This window comes from Schistocerca piceifrons, chromosome 2, assembly GCF_021461385.2.
Source record: "Schistocerca piceifrons isolate TAMUIC-IGC-003096 chromosome 2, iqSchPice1.1, whole genome shotgun sequence".
Classification (NCBI taxonomy): Eukaryota; Metazoa; Arthropoda; class Insecta; order Orthoptera; family Acrididae; genus Schistocerca; species Schistocerca piceifrons.
Genome location: NC_060139.1, coordinates 262998739 through 263016257, shown reverse-complemented (window position 1 = coordinate 263016257; position 17519 = coordinate 262998739).

Genomic DNA, 17519 nt, shown 5'->3' with positions numbered 1-17519 from the left:
AAGCACCTGGCTCGAGTCAAGAACACGAGCAATACTTAAAACTTCCTTCCGTACCTGTAGGAACAACGGTGATAAACAGGCTGGTTCAGACTGTGACTGGAGACTGCCATAAGTAGCTAGCTGCAGGAATCACCCAGTCACCACTAACTTTTTTTTGGGTTGGGGGTGGGGAGGAATGAATTGGTCAGTGCAATGCTTCTTTGAAACTTTGGATGTGTTTCAGCTAACACTGAAACAAGACATGCTCTAGCTAATTGTATAGGTATGCTAACGGGGCACAGTAGTGTCAGACATAATGAAGTGTTATGTTGCTTCAGTGTTCGCCATTACAGCCTTAAAGCTTTGTTAAATGACTCTGGTTGATAGAAAAAGCCACACTCAAAGTGAGGACAAAATTTGTACCTACTGATGTCTTGGACAAATATCCCATTGTAGTGCAAAAGCAAAATGATCTTCAGTAAGTGTGTTCTAAGCTGTAAGTGCAATGGCAAAAACTGGGGTTTAAAAGTGGAATGGGTCAGATGTAAAGAACATGGTGTCACTGGATGACTAGAGAAAACTGCCTCCTGAGTTTATTTTTAATGGTTTGTGAATGCAAGTTAAATTTATCCACCTAGTAATGTGCAGCCTGGATTAAGACTTTACATCAGAAGAGTGTACTGTATACTGAGTTATAAAAGTTTTAAGGCTTGCATCAGCCAATTGTTTTCTTGTAGGATGGTCCACTTGGAAATGTGTAGAAGAGTTGTAGGGTTTTGTTTAGTACCATTGTCATCACCCACTTATACATTACCTTTGCCACTAACAAATTTGCAACAGGCATAGAAACTACATTACCTTTGCCACTAACAAATTTGCAACAGGCATAGAAACTACATTACCTTTGCCACTAACAAATTTGCAACAGGCACAGGAACTCTTTTGAGTTCCCTGTTACATAATCAAAAAGGTTTCCTTAACACTGAGAGAAGGTATTTACTCCTGGCCTTATATTAAGAAATTCATGTCATATTAATCCTAAATTTACAGGCTGAAGCTCTTCCCATGTACTAGAAAGTCTGTGCTACTTAGGAAGAGTTTCAGTTGATTATGAGAGATTTCCTACTGGTGCAGTAACTAATCCAAGAAAAACTCAATATACAGGGTTTACAAAACTATACTGGCAATTTCGAGGCTTTATGCAGGGTGCCTTGAGATAGAAATTGAAGGCAGAACCCATATCTGGAAGCATTAGTCAATAACAGTTAGGCTAACCCTTCAGCAAACATGAGTTTGTACACCGACACAACTCTGAAGTGGGCCAAATATCACATGCCTGTGCCCATGTTGCCACATGACATGCCCATGCCTGTCACGTAAACACTGTAAAGCATACTCAGGCTTGTTGAAGGGGTGGCACAGCAAAAAGTGACTTTTACATTGTAGGGTTGTATAAAGTTTTTGGAGACTGTTCCTGTTCAAAGTCACTTTCTGCAACGTGAATTTGTTGGTATTTTATTAGTGTGTGTGAAGAAGCCTGTTCTGCGTATGCATCATCCTTATGTTGTAATAGTTGCCACTTAGCTTGTGAAGCTGTTCCTAAAAAATTGAGAATTATCTACATCCTCACATTATTCCATGAAATACATTTAGAACACTTTTGAAACTATGTATTTTGTGCTAAGCAGCTATATTTCTCAATGTATGAGGCCAAGAAAATACTTTGAATGAGATGCTGAAGCTCCAATTCTGGTAGATTCAAATGTTTCCAAACTCACGGATCATTTTGCGTTTGGTGAATGATTGTCTGGTGCCACGACAGAATTTTATGCCTCAGTGTTGAGACAGTGATGTTAATTGCTATAGCAAAAAGTTGACACATTTCCTGAGGAGCACTACACTTAATGTAGGCTCGGAAAGATATTGGAAAATGACCACAAAATCCTGTTTCTTTCTCAGGACTTTATATTGCAAAAATAAAGGCTTTTTAAAAATGATTATATATAATCATGTTATGTGCTATATTAGCAGGTCCTTTGCCTCTCCATTTTCTGCGATCCATTGCTTCCTTCTTAAGGCTGCTGTATGTTGTACTGTCCATATCATCCAGTATCTGGAATCTCTTCCTTCCTCGCTTCCTTTTCCATTCTACATAACCTTCTAATACTGTTTTTATCAGTCCGTCATTCTTTCTTAATATATGCCCAATCCAATGTCTTTTTCTCTTTATTACATCTAATAACTGTCTTTTCTCTCCCACTCTTCTCAGTACCTCTTCATTTTTTACTCTGTCCATCCAACTTATTCTTTCCATCTTCCGTCATGTCCAGATCTCAAAAGCCTCCAGCCTTTGTCTTTTTTCCTCAGTCCATGTTTCAGCGCCATATAGACCACCACTCCATACAAGACATTTTATGAGTCTCTTTATGAGTTCTCTGTCCAGACCGCTGCAGAAGATTCTCCTTTTCTTACAAACACCTTTTGCCGTTGCTATCCTTGTTTTAATTTCTGTGGTGCACTTCCAGTCGGTGTCTATCCTGCTTCCAAGATACGTAAAATTTTGCACCTGTTCTAGTGTTTCTCCATTCAGCATAATTTTTATTTCCTGCTAGTGCCAATACTTTTGTTGTGTGTTAATTTTCATTCCATATTCTTTTCCGTTAGTTGCAATGGTGTCCACCAAACCCTGTAATTCTTTCCCGTGGCTAGAAGGACCATGTCATCAGTAAATCTCAAGTGCCCTGCTCTTTTTCCTCCAATTTCTACCCCTTTGTCATCTAATGAGCATTGGTCAATCATGTTTTCCAAGTAGAGGTTGAAAAGAGTAGGTGATAAACAGCATCCTTGTCTCACTCCTTTCCCTAGTCTGATCCAGTTTGTACTTTCTCCTCTCACTTTAACTGAAACTTTTTGATTAAGATATGAGTTTATAAGTCTTCTGGTTTTCCAGCCCACTCTTTTCCCTCGGTATAGTCGCCAGCTTGTCCCAAACCACATTGTCAAATGCCTTTTCTAGATCTTCCTTTTTCAATAAACCTTTCTCCCAAGAGTTGTAGGAGCCCTATTGCATCTCTGGTGCCCGTATTTCGTCTAAAGCCAAACTGCTCCTCCCCAAGATTCTCCTCCATTACTTTTTCAAGTCTCTTATTACTTATTCTTTACATCACTTTGGCTGCATGTGAAATGAGGCTGATTGTCATGTGCTTGCTGCATTTCTTGGTTCCTTGTTTTTTCGGTAATGGAATTACTGTCAGAAAGTCCTCGGGCCATTCACCACTGCCATATTTTATTACATAACCTCAATATTTCTTATTCCATCGTGGCTCAAGCATTTTAGTATTTCTCCAGGTATTGTATCTGTACCTACCGCTTTGCCATTTTTCATTGCAGTTATGGCAGACTTTACTTCTTTCATTATGATGGTCGGTCCTTTCTCGTCATCACTTACACTGTTGTGTGATTCAAGTTCCAGAGTTTCTGGTTTGCTATTTGTGTCATATAGCTCTTTTATATATTCTTCCCATCTCTGGAGGACGTCGTCATGATCTTTGTACACTACCTCTTCATCTTTACTCAAAATTTCCATAGGAGCACTTCCTGCTCTGTTTTGTTCCCATGTCATAGTCTTTACTCTGTTGTGACGCTATATAGTAGGTTCAAATGTTACTTCCTGGATGTGGGTACTAGCTTCCTGGTTCAACAACCAACACAGAGGTTGTTGAGTCTGCATGTCTGATGCAGCTTGTGGAACTCCATTTTGAGAACTGTATTTGAGAAGTCATCCTTTATACTCTTGAGGGCTGACTGCATCTCCCACGAATTTAAATGCTTCGGAATAAATCTAAGTGAAAGAAACATTTGATGCTGCACTGTGATGGAAATTGAATGTTTCACCCCAGCCACCACCACATTGTGATGGGTGGTTGTAATAATAAAATTTAATTCTAGGTGCAAAGGCTTGTGTTTAATGGATGTGGAAATGAATCTATTCTTCTGATAGAGATATATAGTAGAAAGAACACATTTGTCCTGTATGCTTGATGCTGATTTGGTATAAATCTTAAGGAAACCCCCATACTTTCACTAATGGTGTGAAATGGTTGAGACAAGAACACTTGCTATAACTTTTATTGGACTCTTGCCACATTTTTCAATTACAGCTGACTGCAGTGTACTGTAAATTCCTAACAGGGACTGACTGTTTCACGGACACTTTAATATGGTGTGCCTCTACACCCTAATGTGACAACATGTTAATCCTTGCATATTTTTCAGTGCAGTGAGTTAGTCATAGAGAGCACTGTTTTCTCATTTTAATTAATTTTGGTACCCTCATTTCAGACAGTTTATTATGGCTAATTCATATGGGAAAAGTGGTCACTAGACCAAGTAGTCTACCACTTTATAATGGTACCAATGCAAAGGAAAGGAAATTCTATGAATATTTGTCCTTGGCTAATCTTCCAGTGTTGGTTTCCAAATATTGATAAGAAGAAATAATGTAAACTGTCAAAAATTAAAGCAACAAACTAATTCCTTGTCCTGTGTCTAATTCATGATATAATCAAATTGTCAGTCAGTTGTGTGCAGCATGAAAGATGGCATTCTGATCTATGAACAACCACTGTCAGGGAACCTATAAAGTGGGATAGTTTTCAGGGTAGTCCCACATCAAACACTATGTACTCATAGATGGTGCAGTATGGCTCAGATATGCCTACAGACACACAATTTTGGAGGAACTTAGGAAGAATGGAAGCAGGAGAGTTGCAAACTGATGTGACTTGATGGCTTAATATGAATTATGTTGTTTCTCAGATGAGGCGACAATTTAGGGACTGAAACTATTCTAGAGTGGACTGTTATTTGGCTGTAAGGGCACAATGATACTGGCTTAGTACTGCACTGCCTTGCTTCTGACATTGCAGCATCCTCTGGATGTGTTGTATCGAGGCAAACACTGTACAGGGGCTTCAGCTGAGTGGTCTTCATTGTTCTGCTATGTTTGCTTCTGGCGTGTCATCACAGAAGGGAATGTCTAGAGTGGAGCTGTCAACAAAGCCACCTGGATAGTTGAGTGGTGTGCCAGTATTCTTTTGGCCGGTGAGTCCTGATGTGGTCTGGAGTCGCAACAGATTTGCATTTGGAGGGCACAATTTTGGGACCCAAACATTGTGGAGAGAGAGAGATATTGAGGATCCCTGATGGTGGGAGCAGGGATTATGTTGACCACAAGAATACCTCTTCATGAAATTGTGCGGGTGAATCAGCAAGATTTAATTGCTGTCAGGTACCATGAGATCTTGGGATTTTGTGTGTGGCTGTTGAGGTGTGGACCCAGACTTCGTATTGGACGAGGGGGGGGGGGGGAGGGAGGGAGGGATGTGTTGAGAATAGGGCACTTCAGTGACATATGGCCACTTTCTATGGAAAGGTACAGCATATTCTAATAGTTTGTTCTATATACAGAAAAGAGGGGAAACAATTTGTGTAGATTTTAGAAAAATTATTTGAATGTGAAAAGTTTTCTATGTTTCTGAGCTCTTGCCCATGCAATTAGATGAGTAGATTCCTGAGAGACCCCACTTTTACACTTTTCAAGGGCCTTTACAAAATGTGGGAGATAACTTTTTAAAGCAGTAAGTTACTTATAGGAGTCCTTGCATATTTGTAATATATGAATGTGTGTACATAATAGGCATCAAAATACTTGTGGGGGACTTGTTTACTATCTAATAAAGGTTGTCTGAATTTTGTACTCTAACTGGTGATGTAACTGGAACAGGAAACTGTCTGGGAAGCAGAAACACTTTTGTTCCTCATAATCAGTGTACCTGGAAAGCCCACAAGTGTCTTGACCAAATGAAACACTGCACTTTTCTTGCCTATCGCAATCATGTGGAAATATTTATGTAAGTATTTTTGTGATGTATGCATGTGTTTTCTGTATCTTGCGCTTGTCATCTTGAGGTTATAAGGTAATGCGCCTCCTTCATTATGCAGAAGACTGTCCATATGCATACAATCACTCACATTTTGTGTAAAACCTCACAAAAAATACTTGCACTTAACAAGATTAAATGCTCAAAATGGCTATTGCTAAGCTTGAAATTTGAGCAATGTAAATAGTGAAAAATCATGGAAGTGCATAGACAGTTTGTAAATGGTTGTGATCAATCATGATACCTTTACTTACACAAACCTAGTTACTCCCACCGGCCACTATACAGAATAAAGCGTGGCAGCAGGAGACAAGCAAGAATTGTTAAGACTTCTACTGATTCAGATCTGCTGAGTAGAGCACCCTGATGTCAAGGAACTTTGCAGTGTAATGTTTGTGAATACCTGAAGGCTAGTGCCATACTGGTGTCATTTTTTGTCAATTCTGTCAGCTTTTTGCCCATGAACATTGTTTCATAAGGTGTAAATCACTGGAAAATTATGTTAACACAAAATTGGATGCAAATTAACATTGTGAAACAAGGTATTTGTCAGGAGTGACAAATGTCATAGAATGCAGAAAAATGTTAATTCTGGGAATGTAAAAGTGGGTTACACAGTATTGCTTCACTGTGCGTAAAGTGTGCCCACACCATCCCTTTTTTTGTGTTCAACTTTGCACATAAGCATTTGTGCATGCGTAATTTCCTGGAAATGCAGGCCGTTCTTAAAGTGCATTGCTACCTGTCTCTGGTGGGAATCTTTGTGCTTTTTAGGAGCCTACAGGCAGCTGGAGCCCATATATGTTTGTGAAGTGATTTATGTGCAATAATGTCTGTTGATTCCAAAAGGAGCACACACAAGTTTATAGATGATCAAAAAGTCAAGTCATGTGGAATACTGCTTCTGAAGATTGTTTGAATACAAATTTGAGATGTGTTGCTCTGAGCATCACGTATTAGTGTCTCCAACCATATATCTGTAAAGAATAATATACCATAAGCTTCTAAGTATGCGACTTAAAAGCACTGCTGAGGAGCCTGACATCTGAACAAAACAAGTGATATGTAGAGTATGTGTAGCTCCTCAACAACCTGCTAAAAATAGAATTGAAGCTCACTGATGATGCAAAAAATGCAAAACTGGAAACACACAACCTCTGTTCTAGGGGATTCTGGCCATCTGTGAAATTCCCAAATTTGTCAAGTCTGAGGATATTAATCTACAGATCATGATTAAATACAAATGACACATCGAAAGTAAATTGACCTTTACATAACAACTAAGAATTTCTGTATACTGATTTGTGTTCCATTGATTCAATATACAAGAGAATTGCATGGCCACGGAATGAGTTGTAATTATACAGAAGAACAGAACTTATAAATGGGCTGGCCAGTACTTACCTCAGCTCAGTACAACCGATAGATTCACAAAACAGAACAGAGAATTTTTACATTCCTAGCTTTTGGAACTTTGTTCCTTCATCAGGGAGGAGAGAGAGGGAAGAAGGGAAAGTGGATTCAGTTACTCACAACCCAGGTTATGAAGCAACAGGGAGGGTAGCAAGGATGGAGGCATGGTTGTCGGAGGGAAGCCAAAGATATTCTACTGTTAGGTACTGTGCCAGCTTCAAACCAAAGAGGATGCATACAGAAGTAAAGAGGTATATAGTATAAAGATAAACACAACTACGTAGGATGAAAGGATGCGTGAATGGCTAAAGAGGAGAGGGAAAAAGGAGAAGACTGAAGAGTAAATGGGGGTGAGGTTGGTTAACGTAGGTTCAGTCCAGGGGGATGGCGGGATGAAAGGATGTGTTGGAGTGCAAGTTCCCATCTCCGCAGTTCCGAGGGACTGGTGTTGGGTGGGAGAATCCAAATGGCACGTACGTTGTAGCAGGTTCCTAGGTCCCTAGAATTATGCTGGACGGCATGCTCTGCTACTGGGTATTGGACATCTCCTAGGCGCACAGTTCGTCTGTGCCCGTTCATGCACTCAGCCAGTTTAGTTGTCGTCATACCGATGTAAAAGGCTGTGCAGTGCGGACATGTCAGCTGATAAATGACATGTTGTTTCACATGTCGCTCTGCCTTCAATTGTGTATGTTTTACCAGTAGTGGGACTGGAGTAGGTGGTTGTGGGGGGGGGGGGGGGGGGATGCATGGGATGATTTGTTTGTAGGTCTGGCCTTCAAAAGTGAAGTAATTATGGGTGAGGATGAAGTTGGTAAGTGTGATAACGAATGAGGTTTTTGGAAGATCTTCAAGTGGGCGTTGGGAGAGGTAGTGTTCAAGGTCAGAGAGACCATGGGTATGTGGGATGTTTGTGTAAAGGGATGTAGCATCTATGGTGACAAGAAAGGTTTCAGGTGGGAGGGCAGTGGGAATGGATTTGAGGCGTTCTAGGAAGTGGTTTGTGTCTTTGATGTAGGATGGGAGTCTACAGGTGATAGGTTTGAGGTGTTGGTCTACCAGAGCTGAGATACATTGTGTTGGGGCTTTGAAGCGTGCCACAATTGGATGGCCAGGATGGTTCTCGTTGTGGATTTTGGGTAATAGGGAGAAGGTAGGGGTACGTGGCTCAGGTGGAGTGAGTAGGTCTATGGAAGCCGTTGTGAGGCCTTGCGAGGGACCTTGAATTTTTAGGATTTTCTGCAGCTCAGTCTGGATGGAGGGAATGGAGTATACAGGGTTATTACAAATGATTGAAGCAATTTCACAGCTCTACAATAACTTTATTATTTGAGATATTTTCACAATGCTTTGCACACACATACAAGAACTCAAAAAGTTTTTTTAGGCATTCACAAATGTTCGATATGTGCCCCTTTAGTGATTCGGCAGACATCAAGCTGATAATCAAGTTCCTCCCACACTCGGCGCAGCATGTCCCCATCAATGAGTTCGAAAGCATCGTTGATGCGAGCTCGCAGTTCTGGCACGTTTCTTGGTAGCGGAGGTTTAAACACTGAATCTTTCACATAACCCCACAGAAAGAAATCGCATGGGGTTAAGTCGGGAGAGCGTGGAGGCCATGACATGAATTGTTGATCATGATCTCCACCACGACCGATCCATCGGTTTTCCAATCTCCTGTTTAAGAAGTGCTTCTGCTTTAGCCTTTCCCGTAAAATTTTCCAAACCGTCGGCTGTGGTACATTTAGCTCCCTGCTTGCTTTATTCGTCGACTTCCGCGGGCTACGCATGAAATTTGCCCGCACACGTTCAACCGTTTCTTCGCTCACTGCAGGCCGACCCGTTGATTTCTCCTTACAGAGGCATCCAGAAGCTTTAAACTGCGCATACCATCGCCGAATGGAGTTAGCAGTTGGTGGATCTTTGTTGAACTTCGTCCTGATGTGTCGTTGCACTGTTATGGCTGACTGATGTGAGTGCATTTCAAGCATGACATACGCTTTCTCGGCTCCTGTCTCCATTTTGTCTCACTGCGCTCTCGAGCGCTCTGGCGGCAGAAACCTGAAGTGCGGCTTCAGCCGAACAAAACTTTATGAGTTTTTCTACGTATCTGTAGTGTGTGTCGTGACCATATGTCAATGAATGGAGCTACAGTGAATTTATGAAATCACTTCAATCATTTGTAATAACCCTGTATATGGCCCGAGCTGCCAGAGTAGGAAGTCATCTGTGTGTGAGGTGTCCTTGCTTGTATGTTTCTTTTATACTGATGAAGGCTGTGACCAAAAGCTTTGTGTAAGTGTCTTTTAATTGTGCCTTTGTGCAATTTAATGTGCCATCTGTAGGCAAGTAGCAATTATATCTTTTCCTACAATGTTTATACAAACACAGTCATAGTGAAGCAGCCAATGATAGTGGTCATGTGTGCATGAAGAGTGCTTTTTGAGTGAGATGGGGGAGGGGGGGGGGCTTTCCTCCTCCCCCCCTTCCGCCGGAGGAGGTGTTGGCTGAAGGCTCAATGACTCAATGTCATCTTTACTGTGAGTAGCAGTCCTTTTCATAATATTGCAGTGCCTGTGTAATTCTGATTACAATGCAAAGTTTCTTTGGACATGCATGCAGGAATATACATAATGCGTGTAACAGTGCAGGTCATAAATGCATGCTTGACGACATATGGAGGTTTGGATCTGGCCATGAGTCGTGCACAGGTAGGCAAATGGTAAGGCAACTGCTCATGATAAGTGCGAAATCCGGGTTCGAGTACCAGTCTGGCACGAATTTTCGTTGTCGTCATTCCCTTCTACAGCTGATGTTTGTCCTTATTCGCAACTGCAAATTCATTTAATATGTTTTTCATAATATCGTCGATATTCTATCCTGGACTACCCATTTTTGAATCGTAGGTTGTTTACAAAGAATCAACTACAAAGACACAGCCCCCCCTCATCCAGTATCGCACTGGACTGGAACAACTGAACCATATCCTATGACAGGGTTTTGATTATGCCTGGAAATAAGGGACATCCTACCAAAGATCCTTCCCACCACTCTTAAAGTGATGTTTCATTTCCCACCAAACATCCACATGATCCTAATCCATCCTTATCCACTCCCAATCCCGTGCCACAGGATCATGCCACTGTGGGAGACCAATGTACAAGACCTGTCCAGTCAACCCATACAGCACTTCCTATTTCAGTTCTGTGAAGACTTATCCCACCCCATTAGTGGCAGTACTACTTGTGAAAGCAGCCACGTCATTACCAACTCCACTGCAGTCGCTGCACAACTTTTTATGTCAGTATGACAACCAGCCAGCTGTCCATCAGAATGTGTGGCCACCACCAAACTATGGCCAAGAACAAAAGTTGATCACTCAGTGGCACAACATGCAGCTGAACACACCATGCTCAAGTCAGTGGTTGCTTCACAACTTGGGCCATCTGGATCCTCCCTTCCAGCACTAGGTTTTATGGACTACACAGATTGGAGTTATCCTTGCACGCATTTTTGATTCTTGCAACCTTCCTGACCTCAACCTAATCTCCATTAATCCACTGCCCACACCAGTCACTCAACAGTTTTGCTTTTGTCTGTCCTTTCACCCCCTCCCAATTCACGTCTCTTTCATCAGGTACTGCACCCCACCAGCTCTGGTACTTGTGTATACATAACCAGCCCATGCACCTGCCACTCCTCCCTCCCACGTTCCTAGCATGCTTCTGCTGTACAGGGAATGGTTTTCTTTACTCCTAAGTTATTTGTTTTAATAAGTTTGTTAATACGAGCTATGAAACTTCTTTATGGGAGAGGGGATGTAATATTTTTTTCTCTTCTTCCTCAACCATGCTGTCTAACTTCTGACAGACAGTTAGGCCACAGCACCTGAGATGGTAGTGGTCATGCATTGTGTGTGTGTGAATATGTTTTTGTGTTTATCTGCCTTGTAAATTATTTACATCAAACCATAAGTTTTCCACCACTGCAGCTGAATGGTCAGTGCAGGTGACTGTCATGTGGGGAGACTGGTTTCAGTTCCTGGTTCTGTCAGGAATTTTCCTGGTACATGTTGTGAGGCCGTCTGAGGAGCTACTCAGTCAGTTAGTAGTTCCTAGGTAAAGAAAGTCAAAAGTGACTGGGAGGATGGTGTGTTGACCACATGTCCCTCCATACCACACCCAAAGATGCCAGTGCCCAGAGGATGACATAGCAGTTGGTCCAGTCCAATTGGCCCATCTAGGGCCAGAACAGTGAACTTCTGTTACCATACCATTAAGTTGGAACTTACTGAAAGAAAACGAAACAGTATGCAACCATGAAAATAACACTGAAAACAGTAATAAACTTATGGTACAAGAATTTGGTTCGCTTCAGAAATCTGAAAGCTGCAATGGGAAGGACTGAGATGTATGCCATGGCCCTTTATTTATCAGTTTGTGGTGTACATGTACGGCTGGCACTATTTTACTTCAGTGGTACATCTGCTGATTATAACCAGTCTATGTAGGTACATACAGAGCGCATACCTGGTAAATCATGGTATTGGCTAACAAATACAATTATTTATGTTTTTGAGGAAAGACGGTAGAGAACAGTATATGTATGCTAATCTGTTCTTGAGTAATATTCTAACAACTGGCTTTACAGAAGTTTCCAAAAGGTAAAAACTGGACCATCTGTAGATATGCTACTATCCAGTGACAGTCTACAGCAGTCATCATCAGACTGTGGTCCGTAGGCCATGTGTAGCTTGAATCAAGTGTTTGTGCAGCCCGTGGTTCTCAACCGTATTTTGTAATCACATGCTTCTAGCAGCTAATAGCAGAATACAAAAACATTAACTAATGGTAAGAACTTCTTAAGGGTGTATTTTTCTTTCTCACTAACCAAAAAAAAGAAAAAGAAAAAATACTTACACAGACAGTAATATTTTAAGGTGTGCTTAATTTTAATTGACATTGGTGAATTCGGTCTTGCATTGCAGTAGCCTGAAGATGATGATAAGGCTGAAATAAGCCTATTGCTAATGTAAAATGCCTAACAGTTATAGTAGTGTTCTGGTACATTACCGTATTTACTCGAATCTAAGTCGCACTTTTTTCCGGTTTTTGTAATCCAAAAAACCGCCTGCGGCTTAGAATCGAGTGCAAAGTAAGCGGAAGTTCTGGAAAATGTTGGTAGGTGCCGCCACAACTAACTTCTGCCGTCGAATATATGTAGCGCTACACAGGCATGCTTTGCAGGCACAAAGATAAATACTGGCGCCTAACCCTCTGCGTCAGTAAATAAATTTAAAAAAAAGGTGGAAGAAGAGCTTTTTTCTCCACCTCGAGTTTCGGCCACTGCATTTTCATACATTATCCAACGAAGTAAATACAAATTCCGTATTGTGCATCTTCGAATGTAGCAGCATTTCAATATACTACGAAAATCCGACTGGCAAGACTGGGATGTTTGTCAATATGGCCAACTCTACGTTCTGAATTTTTTCCTACCCGTGAGAAGAGATGGTTTCTTATAGGAACTTTTATGAATTGTGAATTGCATGCTGTATTCTCTTCACCCTAAGAATAATACGAATATAAACATTTTGGCATGTATTCTTTCGTGTTTGCTGCTAACTCATTTAAATCCTGTCTGCCTAATAAACTACAAAACTAGAGTGAGACAACAGCAAACGCGGAAAAATATAGATATCAACCCATGTTTATATTCGTATTATTCTTATGCATAATAGTGATACATTCAGAAATAAAGCACGGCAACTGACTAGATTTTTAAATCTAAGATGACTAATTTCAGTGCAGAATGTAATGTACTAAAGAGGCGTCTGCAAAGATTTTCAAACGGAGAAAATTTTTCGCTAAACTCTCGTTCAGAACATCTTCTATCATACGCTGTCTATTATTTGGTTCTTGTTGATCATTATCAAAGAAAGCAGGAGTGTAGGTAACAGCAAATAGCGGTCTCTTGCCATTGTTTCGCTAATGGGACAATTCCTCTCTCTCTCTCTCTCTCTTTTTTTAATTTTAAGCGGCAGTAGTGTCCACAAAAGCAAGGCATGCCGCGAGCGGTGACAGGTCGTAAACCCTCGTTATCAGAATGTGACAAACAATGCATGACACAGTACAGTAATGCATTTGCAGCTTAGTGTGACGTAAACACCTATAACAAAGAGAACGGCACTTATCAGATCAAAGAAAAATAAACAATCACTTCAAACCAAGCGAAGTACGCGAAAAAGGAAGGGAACTCGTATAAATACGGACGGAGCACCTGACGCATAGCAATGGCTACCTGGTAAAGCTTAACTGCTAAACTTACGACTCGAACCAAACTACTGTAGCTGTATCGACATTCATTCGACCTAAATTGTGTCTCATATTTCAATGGACCAACTTTGTTTCGATTTGGAAGTGCGGCCTAAAACTTTTCTCTCCCGTTGAATTTCGAGTCTCAAATTTTAGGTGCGGCTTAGATTCGGGAAATTTTTTTTTCCTTGATTTCGAGTCTCATTTTTCAGGTGCGGCTTAGATTCGAGTGCGGCTTACATTCGAGTAAATACGGTATGTACTTTTATTTTATTATGTCAGTACGAGACATCTACCATGCTGTGGGCCCAGGAGAAAATAAATTGGAAGTAACATGGATTCATGAATGTGCATTACAGAGACAGTCTTCTGCAACTGTACATATTTGTAGCTAAAAATATATGAACCATGGACCTTGCCGTTGGTGGGGAGGCTTGCGTGCCTCAGCGATACAGATAGCCGAACTGTAGGTACAACCATAACGGAGGGGTATCTGTTGAGAGGCCAGACAAACGTGTGGTTCCTGAAGAGGGGCAGCAGCCTTTTCAGTAGTTGCAAGGGCAACAGTCTGGATGATTGACTGATCTGGCCTTGTAACAATAACCAAAACGGCCTTGCTGTGCTGGTACTGCGAACGGCTGAAAGCAAGGGGAAACTACGGCCGTAATTTTTCCCGAGGGCATGCAGCTTTACTGTATGATTAAATGATGATGGCATCCTCTTGGGTAAAATATTCCGGAGGTAAAATAGTCCCCCATTCGGATCTCCGGGCGGGGACTACTCAAGAGGATGTCGTTATCAGGAGAAAGAAAACTGGCGTTCTACGGATTGGAGCGTGGAATGTCAGATCCCTTAATCGGGCAAGTAGGTTAGAAAATTTAAAAAGGCAAATGGATAGGTTAAAGTTAGATATAGTGGGAATTAGTGAAGTTCGGTGGCAGGAGGAACAAGACTTCTGGTCAGGTGACTACAGGGTTATAAACACAAAGTCAAATAGGGGTAATGCAGGAGTAGGTTTAATAATGAATACGAAAATAGGAATGCGGGTAAGCTACTACAAACAGCATAGTGAACGCATTATTGTGGCCAAGATAGATACGAAGCCCACACCTACTACAGTAGTAAAAGTTTATATGCCAACTAGCTCTGCAGATGACGAAGAAATTGAAGAAATGTATGATGAAATAAAAGAAATTATTCAGATAGTGAAGGGAGACGAAAATTTAATAGTCATGGGTGACTGGAATTCGAGTGTAGGAAAAGGGAGAGAAGGAAACGTAGTAGGTGAATATGGATTGGGGCTAAGAAATGAAAGAGGAAGCCGCCTGATAGAATTTTGCGCAGAGCACAACTTAATCATAGCTACCACTTGGTTTAAGAATCGTGATAGAAGGTTGTATACATGGAAGAACCCTGGAGATACTAAAAGGTATCAGATAGATTATATAATGGTAAGACAGAGATTTAGGAACCAGGTTTTAAATTGTAAGACATTTCCAGGGGCAGATGTGGACTCTGACCACAATCTATTGGTTATGACCTGTAGATTAAAACTGAAGAAACTGCAAAAAGGTGGGAATTTAAGGAGATGGGACCTGGATAAACTGAAAGAACCAGAGGTTGTACAGAGTTTCAGGGAGAGCATAAGGGAACAATTGAAAGGAATGGGGGAAAGAAATACAGTAGAAGAAGAATGGGTAGTTCTGAGGGATGAAGTAGTGAAGACAGCAGACGATCAAGTAGGTAAAAAGAAGAGGGTTAGTAGAAATCCTTGGGTAACAGAAGAAATATTGAATTTAATTGATGAAAGGAGAAAATATAAAAATGCAGTAAATGAAGCAGGCAAAAAGGAATACAAACATCTCAAAAATGAGATCGACAGGAAGTGCAAAATGGCTAAGCAGGGATGGCTAGAGGACAAATGTAAGGATGTAGAGGCTTATCTCACTAGGGGTAAGATAGATACTGCCTACAGGAAAATTAAAGAGACCTTTGGAGATAAGAGAACCACATGTATGAACATCAAGAGCTCAGATGGAAACCCAGTTCTAAGCAAAGAAGGGAAAGCAGAAAGGTGGAAGGAGTATATAGAGGGTCTATACAAGGGCGATGCACTTGAGGACAATATTATGGAAATGGAAGAGGATGTAGATGAAGATGAAATGGGAGATACGATACTGCGTGAAGAGTTTGACAGAGCACTGAAGGACCTGAGTCGAAACAAGGCCCCCGGAGTAGACAACATTCCATTGGAACTACTGACGGCCTTGGGAGAGCCAGTCCTGACAAAACTCTACCATCTGGTGAGCAAGATGTATGAAACAGGCGAAATACCCTCAGACTTCAAGAATAATATAATAATTCCAATCCCAAAGAAAGCAGGTGTTGATAGATGTGAAAATTACCGAACAATCAGTTTAATAAGTCACAGCTGCAAAGTACTAACACGAATTCTTTACAGACGAATGGAAAAACTAGTAGAAGCCGACCTTAGAAGAAAGATTAAGGAAAGGCAAACCTACGTTTCTAGCATTTGTAGACTTAGAGAAAGCTTTTGACAATGTTGACTGGAATACTCTCTTTCAAATTCTAAAGATGGCAGGGGTAAAATACAGGGAGCGAAAGGCTATTTACAACTTGTACAGAAACCAGATGGCAGTTATAAGAGTTGAGGGACATGAAAGGGAAGCAGTGGTTGGGAAGGGAGTAAGACAGGGTTGTAGCCTCTCCCCGATGTTATTCAATCTCTATATTGAGCAAGCAGTAAAGGAAACAAAAGAAAAATTTGGAGTAGGTATTAAAATCCATGGAGAAGAAATAAAAACTTTGAGGTTCGCCGATGACATTGTAATTCTGTCAGAGACAGCAAAGGACTTGGAAGAGCAGTTGAACGGAATGGATGGTGTCTTGAAGGGAGGATATAAGATGAACATCAACAAAAGCAAAACGAGGATAATGGAATGTAGTCGAGTTAAGTCGGGTGATGCTGAGGGTATTAGATTAGGAAATGAGACACTTAAAGTAGTAAAGGAGTTTTGCTATTTGGGGAGCAAAATAACTGATGATGGTCGAAGTAGAGAGGATATAAAATGTAGACTGGCAATGGCAAGGAAAGCGTTTCTGAAGAAGAGAAATTTGTTAACATCGAGTATAGATTTAAGTGTCAGGAAGTTATTTCTGAAAGTATTCGTATGGAGTGTAGCCATGTATGGAAGTGAAACATGGACGGTAAATAGTTTGGACAAGAGGAGAATAGAAGCTTTTGAAATGTGGTGCTACAGAAGAATGCTGAAGATTAGATGGGTAGATCACATAACTAATGAGGAAGTATTGAATAGGATTGGGGAGAAGAGAAGTTTGTGGCACAACTTGACCAGAAGAAGGGATCGGTTGGTAGGACATGTTCTGAGGCATCAAGGGATCACCAATTTAGTATTGGAGGGCAGCGTGGAGGGTAAAAATCATAGGGGGAGACCAAGAGATGAATACACTAAGCAGATTCAGAAGGATGTAGGTTGCAGTAGGTACTGGGAGATAAAGAAGCTTGCACAGGATAGAGTAGCATGGAGAGCTGCATCAAACCAGTCTCAGGACTGAAGACCACAACAACAACAACAACAATATAAAATCAAATTAAGGCTGTTGTAGTACAACACAATGAGTAGAAGGAAGATTACATTGTGTAGATCAAAGTTCAGCTGAAACTGATTTGTATTGTCAGCAACAAAAGGACAAATGTACTTGGAAGGGAGTGTAAGCATTTCAAAATCCTTATAAAGGCCTCTGAAAGATGTGCAATTGTGTACTAAACTGAGGTAACAGAAGTCGTGGGACAGTGGTTTGCACATATGAAGATGGCAGGAGTATC